The sequence below is a fragment of the Argiope bruennichi genome, chromosome 9 (assembly GCF_947563725.1).
Source record: "Argiope bruennichi chromosome 9, qqArgBrue1.1, whole genome shotgun sequence".
Lineage (NCBI taxonomy): Eukaryota > Metazoa > Arthropoda > Arachnida > Araneae > Araneidae > Argiope > Argiope bruennichi.
The window spans coordinates 120,233,173-120,250,389 of NC_079159.1; the positions used below are offsets into that span (position 1 = coordinate 120,233,173).

Here is a 17,217-nt window from a genome sequence, read left to right on the forward strand (position 1 = left end):
TTATAGAGTATATGCAAGAAAGTTTTGGGGAGACCACTACCATTGGTTAACATGCATACTATTAGATAGAAAAAAAAATGATTTTTAATAAATTTTATTCTTTTAATCTTTAATTTATAAACAATTATTATGTATATATTATAGAATCTTTTGAAATCTATTTTTTGCCTCAGATTCAACACCAAGCGGCGCGATTTATATGGAATCCAACTAAATTAAAGTTCATCAATTGACTGATTCTCAAAATATTAAAGTAGTGCATTGTCATCAAAAATACACATGCGAAAAAATAATTTGAATTCGCTTGCACATCTGAGATTGAGAAATCGATTAAAAAATTTCATCTTTACGGAGACAAAGCATCTTTATATCTACTGATAAAAAGATGAATATGTGTGTGTGTGTTGGTGTTTTGCAGTCTAGACCATACAACCTAGAGCTATCAAATTTGGCTCATACGTATTTTATAGGGTGAAAATGAGCGTTTGGGAACGATTTTTAAAAAAGAATTTGATTAGAATATGAATGAATTGAACTGAAATCTGGCATTTTTCCCACGATACCTTTTGAAAATATTATCGCATGAAAATGATTTTTACATCATCTTAAAATTCAAAAAAATTATTCTTTCAGTGATACCTATTATTTTGCCATATAATTTTTTTTTCAATTTTAAATCAGTCAAAAAATGTTTTAAGAATATTTTCCAGCAACAGTTTTCGCAAGAAATAAAAGTAAAATTTAACATGCACAAGCATGCTATGAGTGCATGGAAAGAAAAATTAGCTTTTATCAAAGTGTTGCCATTTAGCTGACAAAAGATTATATTAAAAGGCTAAGGTAATTTTCAATGCAAACTGAACCTGGAAAAGTGTAATTTTCCACACATGTCTGTATGAAATAAATAAATAAATAAAATATGATATTTTATAAAAAAATAAATAATAAATAAAATATATTTTGTAAAAAAAAAAAAAGTGCTTTGTTTAAGCAGCGGGAGTAGTCCCCTCAAAACTTTTTCATTGGATTGTTTATGAATTTCGATTTCGATTGCTCCCACAGAATTTCATTTCATTTATTGCATATTCATTTTTTTTATCTTAGGTAATTCTTTGAAAAGAGGCGCGTGGGTAGTTTTTTAAAGCATTATGCAGATGAAAATTTTTATGAGGGACTAGTCGATATACCCAGCGTTACTAACCCTCGGAGGCGGCACCTCGTAATTGGTGACATGGTGATTGGTCTTGATCTAATATGGTGAATTGTATATTGGTGCATATGGTTTATTTATGGTTATCTAATATGGTGAAATGTAAGAAATTTCATACATCGTTTTGAAATTAAAAAGTTTAGATTAATTATAGATAAAGAAGCTTTTAAAAAATGCTATATCTTGATAAATATTTTTTTTGCAGCTCTACGAATATCTATCTGAATTGACGAGCTATGAAAAAAACTTAACCATAACTCACCAGCACCACCATAACTCATGCTTACTTTCTAATTGTAATGAACTATGAGCACCACCACTAACTTACACCTACTTTCTAATTCTAATGAACCATGAGTAAAACCACTAATTCACACCTACTTTCTAATAGTAACGAACCATCTAATTAAATGGCCTATTCTCTACTATAATTAAGAGAAAACAAAGAAGGGGTCATCTCATAATTAGACAGGTGGCCCAAACATCAGGTTTGAGCCGTGGAAGTGTATGTTAAACCACTGACATGGAAAGCAAACTTTTTTCTCCAATTGCTTAAAACCTTGGAAGAAGTGAAAGTAAAACAATATCACAATATTCTGGATGACTCAAAATGAAACATTACCTGTCATTTTGAGGGAGTTACAACAGGTGACGAGGAAAGAATTGGATGTACTATTAAAATCCAAAAGGGAAGGCCGAGATTTACAGAGAGGTTATAATATTGAGGATGGGTATATTTCGCACCGACAAAGTATTTCCAATCCTGCATTTTAAACGCATTCACGTTGATTTGACTGGCCCATTTTCAGTATGCATCCTCTCTAATCGCTCATTACAAGAGGCTAGAAATATATCACATGAAAGCAACTGTAACTAAGAAGTAATTTAACCTTAAGAAAAATTTCGCAAGATTTGGGTTACCAGTGTTATTGGATAGCGACAAAGGATTTCAATTTATATTTCATGAATTCTAGATGTTTATGTAAAGAACAAAACTCGTGCACCATTTTAATAATGGTCAAACAGAACACTACGTTTACACTTTAAAATAATAGTAATGAACTATCTAGAACTACGAAGGCACCGTACAATGAAAATTAGAGCTATCTTTCTGCTTCCGGCCAACTCTCCTTGCTGTAGCTATGGGGCGATAGGATATGCCCCCGCTTGCTTGCTGACTCTCTCATGGCACATGAGAAAGCCAGAAAAAAGTCTCGAGGAAGAATTTTACAGGGGAGCTGCATCGAATACCCTTTTTTTTCACTCTATAGTAAATCATATTCATAAATACTAAGACCTCATCAAGACTTCACAATAGCTAAGACCAAAATGTCAATGGTTAAAATCAGCCTAAATTATTCCTTCATGACTGTAATACTCTACACAAACAACGAACCACGTTATCACAAAGGGAATAAAAACCACAGGACCCAGATCGGAAGCTACAGATTTCTAATTCTATAGTGTTTGTTTATATGCATATGCATGTCATATAGATGTTTACAATGTTATTCATCAATTTTTTTTCCCTTTTTCAATTATTAATCTCCTTTCTTTGTAAGTTCAACCCATTGTTACCATTTGTTTTTAGGTTTTCTTGTTCAGTTCATTTAGTTATTACTTCGCCAAAATATTAAATACAGCCGTGTAGGATTTGACACCAATGGGATTGTCTATGAAGATTCCTGGATGGTTTGTCATTTCTTTCTTTCTTTTCGCCTCCTTTCATTTTGTGCTAATCAAGCTGGTTAGATAACTGAGTGTTATAAGCATTTATTGTTGTTCTTGTTTTGTACAGCCGACCACCCCGCCACCACTGAACCTTTGGACTGTGTTATAAGCATTGGAGGCACAGAATGGCATTATGTTATGCTATGTAGTGCCAGAGAGCTCTATGCTATGTAATCAAGCTCTGTTATTCCTGAAAAGAGAGATCCAAACAAGGATAGATTTACTCTTGCCTGCATTAAAATTGAGGGTACAAGATACAATGCGAAAAGGCGTATTCGAATTCCAAAATAGAAAATTTGAAATCGGAAACAGGTTGGATGTGAAAATTTAAATCAGTGGCAGATCCAGGTATTTTGTGGTCCTCTAGGCCAGTGACTGCCTAGGCATATCTAGGTAGTGCATATTATGAGGCTCTTCTTTTAATAAATGGTCAATTTTGGCTCACATTTCGACGTATTTTTAATGTGTTAATTTTTATATTTTATTAACTTTGTGAAAATGTATTTGTTTTTATTTATTTCTTATGATGCTAGATTTCGCGTCCAAGTTTGTATATTATTATATTACTAAAGCAGATTTCCGGTATGCATATATTTTCTAATGACGAAATAATATAATGAAACATATAAGAACTTAAGCAGTTATATTTGGTATAGTCACAATATACTTTCAATTTGCGATATCTTTAAACTTTAAGACAGTGGGGGGGAGGCAGGTGGCCATTGATGAAGTTTGAATACGGAATAGGAACTTTTATACGAAAAAAAAATTTGAAATCATAATAAAGCTTGTCTGGGAGGACACTTCGCTGTTTTTACCTTTTGAAAACGTTCAGGAATTATTATTATTATTTTTTTTTTTAAATTTTCTAGAAAATCGAGAGTGATGTAGAAAAGACCGCCGCAGAAGTCAGACGCAGAACTTACGCAGAAGTCATAAGATTTTTTTATGAAATAAAAAATGAAGAAATAATATCGACCTGGGAAAGTCTATCGAATATATATATTTTTTTTCATACAGAATATGTACATTGCACAATTTTTTCTATCAGAATTGGAGGGTGGTTGAGAAATAGACGATCATTGATGATATATTTAGAATCTAGAGTTTTCATATGAAATAAAAATTTATGAAATCGGATTAACAAGCGAAGCTGCAGTATTTTTTCTTTAATTTTTCAAATTATTGTGAAGGTATCGGCGGAATCTGTCTACTTGTTGACACAGGCTCAGTGAAAATTTTATTTATTTTGCGATATCTCATGAAGATGGAGAGTGGTGAAGGGAAGGGCAGGTGACCATTGATGTTGCATGTAAGGGGTCATAAACTTACATATAAAATAAAAGTTGAAAAAATCTCCACAGAGGATATGGCACTCTGTCATAGTTTCTTCCCAGAGTGAATGTACATCGAAGTACTTTGTTGAAATATCTATCGAAAATGAGGTAGTGATGGAGAGCAGTTGATCATTAATAATATATCTAAAAGTCTTGAGCTTTTATATAAAATAAAAACTGACAATATAGGACTAGTAGTTGAGGCTGGGGAATTGGTATTTTGATTTTTCTAATTTTTTTTGAGCATATTAATTTTTTTTAAAAAATTTCATTAACTGGAGACTTCACTCTATATCTATCCCTGTATCTTTTTAAGTCTAAATTACATTGCTGGGTTAAAATACATTGATTAAAAAACTCTGCAGCCATAATCTTTCATGTTTGTTCAAGATTTTGGATCGTATTAAGCCCTACAACTATAACTCTGAATAGCAGCTTTGCTAGTTTTTTTCCTTCTTACCATTCACCAACCATACCATTCTCTTACCATATCTCTTATTTACCTTTGTACAGTTTCTATAAAAGCAAATCTTAACTACCAAATTTAATGACAAACTGAAGAGTGCTGCTGAAATAGCAAACGATTTAACTACGGGCCATTTTCAAGAAGGCTCAATTTAGTACCTTGCAATAAAAAAAAAAAAGTTTAAAATTGAGAAACATTCTAAAAAAGTGGTAAAAAAAAAGTAGTAAAACTTTTTTGACCGAATCTAAATACTTTAAAACAAAGTTAGTCATTTGACAGTGAGTTGATCTCCTAGCTACGAAGAAAATTAGACAACACTGATGGGTATGCGATATGCATTAAATGAATTTTTTTTTTGAAAATAATGTGTTGAAATTTAAATGATACTTTATTTTACTCTGAATAAGATGACAAGAATCTTGTAAATGAAAATTAAATGAAAACATAAAATTTGATTAAATTGTAAAAACTAATATATAAAAATGAATTTTTGTTTCTTCGTATTTTATGGGCTGCCGTACCATTTATCCGATTGCACTTGTCCTCCCGCGGTGTGGTAGGGAAGTTTGGGAAGGGGGTGCCGACTCAGATGTCGTCCTCGTCATCTGACCTCAGTTCAAAATTACGAGGTCAATCCCAAAAGAGCCCTAGTGTTGCTTTAAAACGGGACGTTAATATAACTAAACTGAACTAAACTAACTATCCGATTGCGATATAAATTTAATAACTTAACTGCTTGCACTTGCGCGAAGGTTAAAGGCATAGTACAATTATTAAATATAATACATAAAAATGAATTTGCTCGTATTTTATGCCCTGACATACCTTCCATCCGACTGCGATAAAACTTTGCCAACTTATTGTTTGCACTTGCAGGAAAGTTATAGATTACAATTATTACAATTATTCGCATTCATTTTGAGCACAATAAAAATATAGAATAAATATTATTTATACTACTCCTTTATATATCATTCAATCTCAATGAATATATTCATTGCCAACAAGAAAATAAATATCATTCTTCCTATTACTCTTAATTAAATAAGATAGCTATTTCAAATTTCAAACGATATTTCCAAATTTATTTCTTCTGCGGCAGCAATCAGCTGGATACCAGTTAGTATAATATAAATCTTGAGATCCAAATAAACAACCGCAGGATTGACAGTTCTTTATTTGATAAACCTATCTTGATGAAAGTTACACTATGGTTTTCATCAGCAACGGATTTCTAATTAGACAGATCAGGCAGCTAGCTGCCTAAGACTGCTCAGCTGAAGATAGGTCATAGGCAGATCAATAAAAAAGATGCTAGTTAACTAGTTGTCAAATGAATAAATAAATGTGTAAAATATGCAAATTCTATGAATTGTAAAATATGTGGGCAATAATAAGTTATATATAGTAGTCACATATAATTGGCTAGATTCCTATTTGTTTCCTTACATTCTCTTTGTTATTACAATATTTATAAATGTCACTGGCCTTCGTATAGCTTTAAAATGAATCATAAACTAATGAACTTCACTCCAGCCTTATACTTGTATTTTTGAAGATTCAAGTTTGGTTGTTTTTTTCTCTATCTCGGTTTTGTTACGTTTCTCAATTCACCGAACAGCAATCCAAATCAGAGCAATTCGAAAATACAATTCTATTAAATGTGATTAAAAACAGTTAGTAAGTATTTAAGTTCAGTAGTTACCACCACGTGTTATCATGATGAAAATCGATCAGCCGGCCTTGAGGTGCGCACGCGCACAGTAGGCGTGCCCTATTATCGTCTGGTGCGATTAGCGGAGCCTGTAGAACGTTGACATTCCGAGCCAATTGTCAGTCTCTGAAGTTTCGAAATCTGAGCATGACTTATGAAACGGTACCGGACTACCTTCCAACCACTTTGCAAGACATCAGTGGGGGAGCACCACACCAAGTGAGTGAACTTTACCCTTTGCAGAAATATACAGAAAAAAATCCTTCCTAGTGCCTTGGATGTTCTTTAATTATTCACCTACGAGTATCTTCAAATTCAGATTTTCAAAACACTGAAAAAAGCGATTTTCCAGAGCTTGTCATGAAATTGAATGGCTTGGCTTAGATCTCGTTTGTTTGTTTTTACCATTCAAATTTCATGCAGGATATTTGTTTTAGGTGGATTTCATTATATTTATGCAGAATTTTTTTAAATGATAATATAATAAATTTTATTTCATTGATATAGTACATGAACAGTTTTTTAAAGGAAGACTTTATTTGCATGAACAACTTATTCCATTGTAATTCTTTTCTTCATCATGTTCCTTGATCTATAATTTTTACCTTTTTTTTTTTTTCAAACTGATCGAGTTTATACAACAATAAAGAAAGGAGGATCTTTGATAAAAATTTCTTTATTTGTCACCAGATTACTCTTCTGACCATAATTCTCATACAAAGCTTTGCAACATTTAATTCAATTCAATTAAACTAATTTAAGCAAGGCACTAAGTAAATTAATCGAATCAATAGTTTGAAGAAAGGAAATTAGTGCAAAAGCTGCTTTTTCGGAGGGAAAAAAACCATATTGTTTTTTGCTTTATTTAACCAAATTTTTGTACGGAAGTTTCTTCATCAATGTTTTGCTTCAGAATTTTTTCTTTTTTACAGCTAGCAGTGAATATCGATATGTTAGCACATGCTTTGCGTAAGTTACGTGCGTTTTGTGTTGGCTTGCCTTTTCAAATTGCTGATTCAATAAATATGCCAAATTTTATGGTAAATTGGGAAAAAAATAAAATTGACGATAAAATGAAGTTTAATAATTTTTCTGTTTAATGTAAAAATCCTATTTTTACAATTATAATTTTTAGCTTACAACTCTTTCAACTTACCAGTTCTTTAGATGGCATTTTCACTTTCTTGTTTAAAAAAATATGCAGAAAGCAGTTTCGTCTGAAAAAGAAAACATTTTTGAAATTATGGCTGCCTATTGGGCTGTAAATATAATCACTCAAAAAGACAATGAATTAGATTGACCAATTTGGTATATGATTTTGACATCAAAATTGCAAATTTCCATCAAATTTTAGACGAAATTCGCTAAAGAAAAGTCGCTGCATGCAAATAAATACAAACACACAGACACTGAAAAACTTATTCACCTAGATAGGAGAAACTTGTTACATACGGGTATACTTGTAGTTTTATCCCTAGATTTGTAATTGTTGTCTAAGTTTGAATCTGTCTGCCAAAGGGCTAAATTTATATTGCGTACAGGTGAATAGTTACAGCAAATAAATGAAATTGAGCATTTGCGTTTCCCATCAGAATTGCAAATCTACATCATATTTTTGATACATTGGACCAAAATGCATGTTTGATTCTCTTCATTGTATTTTGATGCTTAAAGCAAAATGCACCGTATTGTGTTAAACATACGAAAGTCGAAGAGAGAATATTCTCACTTACTCCCTGTCTGTTTCACACACACACACACACACACTTGAATTGACTGAGTACGGTCTTCACCGTAAGTGAGGAGCTGGGCTGCAAAATCAAGCTCAGTGAACAGTTTAGAAAACTCAGTATCATGCTTCAAATGTTTGTCTCTTGACTCCCTGATCTACGAATTCACCTAATTTCCAAATTAAATGACATAATATTTGGGATATTTATAATGGTTTTAATCTTCATAATAATATAGAAGGGCATTTGATATACTGAAGCATTTTTAAGGTATTTTTGCATTTTAAATTACTTAATGCTTTTACTTAATTGCATATTTTAAATTGAAAATGCAGTCATTCGATGCGCGAGTTGTATTGTATGTGAAGATATTAAAGTTCTAAAGATGTGATTTTTGAGTTCACTTAGCTAATGAATTCAAAATTAATCTTTTGCTTATTCATTTTACAAGTCAGGTGTACTCATATTCATCGTTAGGGATTCGCTGGAAAACATTCCCTTCGATTCACCCTATTTTTCTCGTCATCTGACCGCGGTTCAAAATGACGAGGTCCGTCCCAAAATAGCCCAAGTGTTGCTTCAAACGGGACGTTAATATAACTAAACCTAAACCTCACCCTATTTTTCCAAACTAAGAAAAAGACAGTTTACATAAACTCAGTTTAAGTATTTGGGTATGCATCTTTTACTGTAAGTATGCACATTTCTAACTGAAAATGAGAGATTATTTATCATTTATGATTTTCTTTTCTTTTTCGAACAAGCTTATTTGTAGGCGCTGCAGCTTTAGTTTAATGTTATTTGTCTAACCCTCAATGAAAACATTCATTTCCGGTCAGTTTATCCGTTTGCGCATCGAATTATTGAATTTTCAATTTTTAACCTTCAATTAAGTAAATCTATTAATTTATAATTCAAAAATCGTTTAAAATCTCTTCAGTATCTCATATTGACTTTATATTATTACAGGAATTGAAATAATAGTAAATGCCACAAATAGAATATCATCTAATTAGGTAAATTCGTAGGTCAAGGAGTTAAGGAACATTTCAGTGTCTAAGGTGGAAATAAAGGCAAATATCTCTCATTTGACAAGACGGTTTGGGAAGAAGTGATCAGCATACGATGTCAAAGACGTAGCGTATGAAGCACCTATTTGCTGCAGTACCAGCTTATGTGCAACATAAAACCAATAAATTTAGTTTTATGCTTTTCGAAATAGTAGGCTGAAAATCGAAACAACTAGAGTTGAGCAAAAAGAAAAGCAAATCGGTCACTTAAAGTTGAGCGGGGGGAATAATAAATAAAAAGTTGTACAACCTTTTAAGTAAAAATCCAGAATTTTCAAAATTCAGAAGGAAATCGGCATTAAAAAAAAGTCATATTACATAATAGAATGAAATCTTCCTAGGTATCCAACGGAAGCAAGTATTTTTTCTTATGGTAGTTTTAATTGCTATACTTTAAATTACAAAAATATGACTGCACATTTCGTTTGAAAATCAAGAGATTGAAATACGGTTGCTACGTTTATAATTATTAACAATTTATTACTATTTTATTAAAATTTATTTATCAGCTTGATATTGGTAAATCTCGGGTTTGAATATGGTTTGATTTCCTAAGATGAATGGTAAAGGAGAAATTTAAATTTTTATAAATCTTACTCAATAAAATTTTATCTCCGTTTGTTTAAATTTCATATAATTTTACTCTTTTTGATAAATTTTTACTAACTTTGACGCACAGGTTCCTTAGCATCTAGATGGATTAATTACGGGATTAAAGATTTCAACATTTATCTCTGCTGTAACATTAAAACATTGCACAAAGACTATTTTTAAGCCATCTTAAAATTAAAAAAAAATAATAATAAATAGCTTTTCCGTGGCTCGATTCCATTTCCGTAAGTTTTTCTTGGATTTAAATAAATCTTTTAAAATTAGTTTAAACACAGCTTGTTTCAATTATTTTTTGTCGAAACATTTAACCTTATTTCGTTGTCACTTACTCGCTTTGACAAACGGTAAGAATTAATGACATTCATTGCATTTTTACTTTTATTACGTAAAATAATCTCGTACATTAATTTATACTTTAATACTGTGTTCATTTTTTTTTACTGTCTGATCTAATTTTAGTTTATTAGAGCTTTAGCTTTTATTACATTATCATACATTAGCCTTCTTGACGACCAAGTAATTCCCTGCAAATCACATCTGTATTTCATTTCAGTTAAATCTCCTAGGCATAACTCCATGATTCTGTCAACAAGATACACGAACATTAAAGCCGTATTTTTTTATAATCTTGCAACTGTTATGTTCATCTGATAATGAGTGAAATAAACCTTCTTAATAAAGCCAGGACATATGGCATTATAATGCCATTAAAAATATAAATGTATGGATTATTTATTTTGTAAGTTTCTTGGTACTATTTTTATTCCCTACTTGTTACTTCAGGTGACCATCTGGTTAGCCGGGAGTATTGATTATATTTGATTTCAGATAAGTTATTTAGATATAATTTCATGTCCATGATACACACACACACACACACACACATATATCTTTGTTATTAATAAAGTTAGAGATATAAACTTCTCAAATATTAAACAGAATTTTTCTTCCTCTGTTTTTAACAAAGGAAAAAAAAAAATCATGATTAAATTTTTAATGAAACAATTATAAAACTGTGTGAATTTTAATCCAAAATTAAATCTGTTGTTGAAAATTAGTTGTTCAATTTAAAAACACAACTCTAAGTTGGAATTTTTCAAAAGACAATTTCTAAACTTTGTAAAATGTGTAAAGAATCGATTTTGTATAATAACATTTTCATGAATTATCACGGAAAAATGCCGAAATCTTGCTAATTTTATTAAAATTTTTAAAGATTCACACACACACACACACACACACACACACACACACACACACACACACACACACACACACACACACACACACACACACACACACACACACACACACACACACACACACACACACACACACACACACACACACATTCTGTTTTTAACTGCAAATGATAGTAAAATTTTTATATGTCTTATTGCGTCAGTTATTAAGAAACTATTATATAAGACCAAAGCGGCCTTCAGTTGCAGTCTCTTGACATTAAGAGTTTAACAAAGTTAAATTTCCTCTTTTAAGAACATCAGTATAAACGTAAATACTCCCTATTTTTCTAGTGCGGGGGGGGACTAGAGCTTGCCCAAATTCTAAAACAGAAATTTTAAAGTCTTTACATTTATACGCAAAAATTAATTAATTATAGATTTATCCCAAATCACTAACTGGAAGTTAATTAGAGGTAATTAATTAACTTTAAGATAAGGATCTGAAAAAAAAATGTAAGACATAAAAGTATACGTTTTGCCTTTTCTTGTATATGTTACCGTTAAAGTATGAAATCTGTTATTTTATAAAATACCTAGTTATTCCATGAAATAACTGATCGTGTCCGTTAAAGTGTAAAACTCTCTTGTATTTCATGGTTTAACTAGTTATTTCATAGAATAACGATTTGCAGCCCGTTAAAGTGCAAAATAATCTATATCATATATCTCATCTCGCACGACAAATACATTTACCTTCCACCATTACTGCATTTATGTTTTTGTTTGTTTGTTTTAGAAATAAAAAATGTTTTTGTTTTAGAAATAATGTTCTTTGTAATTCCAAGTGTCATTTTAGTAATCCTTGTTGTAACAAATGATTTTATGGTACGTTTCCATAAATACCATTTATACGCTGCATAAATTAGATAAATACATAAAGGCAGGTACTGGGTCTACTATCAATTTGGAATTAGTCTAGTCAAGCATTCGCTTGCTAATATCGAAACTTTTAAGAATCTCCAGGTTTCAAAGCTTCTAAAGTAAGAAGGAATTATACCTGTTTCTTTCCCTGTGAATATGAGATCTCAGAAAACGATATAAGCTAGAAGAGTGAGATTTGGTATGTGAGCTTTATATCAAAACGGTATATTTTTACCATTCTTTTTGAAAAATTCAATCAGGGGCAATATGCTTGCTTATCCGCCTGCCTGCGAATGCAATCATTCTAAAATTTCTAAGGAATAAATATGAAGTTCCGCATATTGTTGTGTACCAGATGGTAGACACGTATCCAGTTTTAAGTAACCTTGAACCGGCCACTTCGACCCGCTCTGAGGCACACGGATAAATCTGAACGACCGAACAGCTGCAACAGCAACACTGGCGGGAACTGCGGTTGAGTCCTAAGGGCCATCACCGGCCACGGTACAATCCTTCCGTTGGGAAGTACGTCCTGTCATCGATGGGTTGCAGCCGACCCCCACCTTTTTCTGTACCTATAAGGGTGGCGAGAACCAACTACCATGCCGGAAGCTTTTCATCCTTAATTACGAGGTGGCCTCGGATGGATCCAGTTTTAGGTAAAAACGATCAAAGACAGTTGTCCTCTGGACTTGCGTGTGTGCGAGAGCGATGATCAGATATTTCAGTCACTTCATTTAAGCTTCATTTATTCTGAAAAAAATAAAAGCAGGGCATGATTTATTATAAAACTTAATGAAGACTCAAAAAATGAATAAAAACTTTTTTAATATTAACACTCTGAATAAAGCTGTAAATATATTTCAAAACATTCTTCATGATCTAATTAGGTGGGAAAATATCTGTCAAAAAGTTCATGATTCTGGGTGAAAAGTTTACTTATTATGTTATTATTTAGAATTAGAATATCATCATTTTCGTATCTCCGATGCCCCCGATAGAACTTCTAACTGGTTGAAGTTTGTCTATCATTGACTCAGATCAATAATATTTGGCATGTTGTTTTATTGCTAAAATATACTTTTTTTAAACATTGAATCCGATTAAACAGGAAGAAGACATTCCTGCAAGCTGCGTTTTCTTTACTACATAATGAGTTTGACCAGAAATTAGGGCTGCGGTGGACTGGCGGTAAGGAAATCGGTTCTTGAAACCCGATTCCACCGAAGAACCGTCTCGTAAACAGGTTTGGTGCACATTAAATCTGTTGAGGCCAAATATCCTCCAGCTGGTGTGGTGTGCATTTGGGAGAGGGTGCCATCTCAGGTGTCATCCTCGTCATCTGACCGCCGTTCAAAATTATAAGGTCCGTCTCAAAATAGCCCTAGTGTTGCTTTAAAAAGGGACGTTAATATGACAAAACTAAATTAAACTAAACTTGATTAGCAATTACGTTTGAACCTATTTACTAGCAATTGTTTAATCTGGACTAATGCATAAATTTATTTGGCACAGTACAGCCTATAATTAGGCTCTTGTGCCTTTTAATTCCCAATCTAAACAAAATCGCTACACTACAAACTCCAAAAAGCGTTATAATGTCTTATGAGTCCATGGGAAATACTTTTTCACGTTTAAAAAGATGTTCAGCAAGTTGAAAAATTTTCATCTGCGCAACCAGTAGAGTGGATTGAAACATTTAACTAGGCATTAGGCATCAAAAGTTATAAACTGGCACATCGCCGCTGAATTTTTTCAAACTTTTTACACTTCACCTTCATTTCCCATAATAACCTCAAAACTTTACTTTTTACAAAAAATTCCATGTATTTGATTGTAATTTTAGCAATAGTTTTCCATAAATATTTGGTTACTTACTGCCTTAACCAATGGAAACTAGCAATACTGTTTAATTATAAATTAATAATTATGCTAAAATGTGCTTTTCTTCTTATTCAATGCTGATTTTTTTTTTCTTTTTAAATTTTGAAACTTCAGCTTATAGACAAATGATATTGAGATTTTCTTCCCCTTGCAAAAAGTATTACATGCTAAGTCAGCAAGTAACCAACATAATTATAGATAACTGTTACTAAAGTTACAGCAAAATATATGAAATATCTTGTAAGAAGAAAAATTTTGAAACTATTGAGGGACATGAAGATGAAGTATAAAATCTTCGAAAAGAAAAATAAATTCAGCAGTGATATTCTTGTTTAATATACAACTTTTGCCTCTTAGTGTTATTTGATAAAATAACTTTAAAAAAAATCGTTATTTTTTCGATCTACCCTAATACCTAGTTTGTTTTTTTCCTCTCCAAGATTTGTGAGGTCTTCTCTCGTATTTGCATATTCAGAGATATCAATGACTCGGCGATCGGGCATTGCTCCTTCGTTTCGTGTGAGGCGAAAGCATTTGAGAATCGCGATTTATTCGACATTGCAGACGACCCGAATGTTCTGTGCATGGAAAAAGTACATTCATTCTTTCATATTTATCATCATATTTTTTTTCTCCGGGTTATTAGTTCACTGTCAATGGCAATGGGGAGATTGAAATGATACTTCCAATCCCTAAAATATAGATTCAGCTCAAAAATATTTTCCAAACAAAATACTTTTGTGTACTTGTAGAAAAGATTATCTTTATTCATTTTCACCTGTTTATTCGAAATTATAGTAAAGACGAAATAATGAAGGAAAGTTAAATAAAGATTGATTGAAAAATTGCTTGTATTATTAATATAGACTTTCTTTAGTCCTAAATTTAAACATCTTTTTTTATTTATTTTCTTCTGTTTTATTATCTTTATATTCCATAGTTAATTTAAATAATTTTTACGAAAGATCATTTAATTCCCCCCCCCCCACTTTTATAGCTTTAGTTTGCTCTAGAGTTGTTACTTAGTGATTCTATCACGCTGGTGTGTTGTGATGTGGTTAGAGGGGGGGGGGGGGGTGCTAGCTCAGGTGTCGTCCTCGTCATCTGATCGCGGTTCAAAATGACGAGGTCCGTTCCAAAATAGCCCTAGTGTTGCTTTAAAAAAAGCGGCGTTAATATAACTAAACTAAACTTAGTGATTCTATAATTTTTAGTTGGTATGACGAAAACTAAAGCATTTCGAAAGAGAAAGTGATTTAAATATTAATTTTAAAATTTAAACTGAAATATCCAAAATTCTTTTCTAAGACATTTTTGAAGATCGTTTTTTGAATTTTGATATCGGGCTCATAAGAAGTGGTAGATAAAAGGAATAGTCTTATTCGCCTGAACTAATTTGCATTCGGTATTGATCTTAACCTTCGGAGAAAATGCAGAGAAAGATTGCACGATAAGTGCATGAAAATGAAAGTTTTTTTAATGATAAAAAGCTGAAGATGCTCTTGAGAAAGTATTATAGGAATAATTTTAGTGGGAAATCGTGTATTTTATGTAATAAAAGCATAATACAAATACTGTTAATTATTAGCATTTTTATGTATGCGCTTTGAAAATCATCCATGAAATATACGAATATATATATTATTATAAAACATCAACTTTGCAATTTATTAAAGTGTATTTTTAAAAAAAACATTCTATTGATCTAACCCGCACTTATATTTTCTATAGTTTTCACAACCATGCTCATGGCATATTATATGCCTTTTATTCTTGGTTTAGAGCTTGGTTTTTATTGGTTGGTTTAGAACAATATGTATAAGATGGTGTATAAATATCTTACTTAATAGAATTAATATCGCAAATAAATTCGTCTCGGTTTCATTTATTTCAGTTTAATCCAACTGAGTCTTTCTGTCAATAATGGTAAACTACATTGACGATCTGCGGATATAACACTCTTACTTTGATGTGATGTGGTATGGATGCTCGGAAAGTGAATGTCAATCAATATGCCGCTCCTGTTCTACGATATAGTTCCAAAAGACTTTTCATTTAGCTTTAGAATCGGACCTTCATACAACCAAATTCGCCTAAATGCAGTTAAGCATTTCTATTTTAATTATTAACTTAAGAAAAAGTAAATTCGATTAATAAATGACCATTTTTTTCCTTTTCCGAACGAGAAGAGAATGGCATTGATTTATTTTGTTCTACAATTCTTTATGTAGTGGTTGAAAGTGTTATTCAACATTAGATATACCGTGTTGTGGAGCTCTGCTTGATGCAAAGTAATCCCTCTAATATTATTTTGAATTCTCTTTTTAATTAAGACAGTAATTGAAAGTTTGAGCAATTAAATTTTAAAATACTATGGATATTCGTTAGTTAAGTACTGAAACTACTAAATTAGCATTGATTTCCGTGTCACTCACATTCACGTAGCAGCAAAAGTTCTTAGTCAGTGTAGAATTTGATCCGAGTAGAACACGCTCATGTTTACCTCGTATCTCCTTGTTTAACCATATTGCTCAGCACATGAATCTCCTGTGACTCATACATATTATTAATTTTCTTCTCTACTACAATTAAGAGAGCAAATAAGCAAGCATCCTATTAGGTAGTGATCCGAATTACAGGCATCACTCATGGCAGGGAACGTGTTAAGGAATGGATTTCATATTTTAATGCCTACGATGTTTGGGCTGGTCACTATTTGTCGTTGATCATACAGGTTTTTTGCTCGTTTAATTTAAGAAATTTTAGGATTTTGCTTGTTAAAGATTTAAATAGTAGAGTTTTAAGCAAACTGCCTGCTGATCATTATACATTATAAAATTTGTGAAAACGAAAATGATTTTAAGGGATTTCTGGACGATTTACATTAATTATAATATGCTGCCGAGAAATTTGCCTAAAAGTAGTTAAATTTGGTTTTGGATCTCTTTTGAGTGTTTGAAACTGCTGGTTCATATAGCAATAGCCGCAATAATTCGTCACAAATGTGGAATTCTTTTTCCAGAAAAAATGTTCCGAATTTACACTTCATCTATCCGCTGTTTTCATTTATTCTCTGCGTTGCAATTTTCGACAATTTTTCAGGGATCTGTTTTTCCAAACGGGCGATTTGAAAAGCTTCAATGGCTTTGCAGAGAAGAAGTTTGTGTTTAACATTAAATATAAATTACATGAAAATTTCATTTTCCTTAACAAAATTATTCTGGTGATCAGTTATTATTTTCAAAAGGGATTTAAATCAGGAAGTTTGAGTCAGCGTAAAAGGGTAACGGATTTTTCCTTTATCTTTTGATTTCCAGTAGCTACCAATGCTCAATTATGTGGGCCGCTTTAAAGAAGG

General features: G+C 31.8%; 1 protein-coding gene across 3 annotated transcripts in view; it reads left to right on the forward strand.

The window, feature by feature from the left end:
• The first annotated feature begins 6,578 nt into the window (after positions 1-6,578).
• Positions 6,579-17,217, forward strand: part of LOC129984522 (cadherin-86C-like) — an 88,302-nt gene continuing 77,663 nt past the window's right edge. For 2 of the 3 annotated variants that reach the window (XM_056094415.1, XM_056094420.1), the window contains exon 1: positions 6,589-6,677. The gene's annotated coding sequence lies outside the window, so the exon portion shown is untranslated. Of the gene's footprint in view, positions 6,678-17,217 lie in introns of all 3 variants that reach the window. The other variant, XM_056094417.1, reaches the window with a different exon arrangement.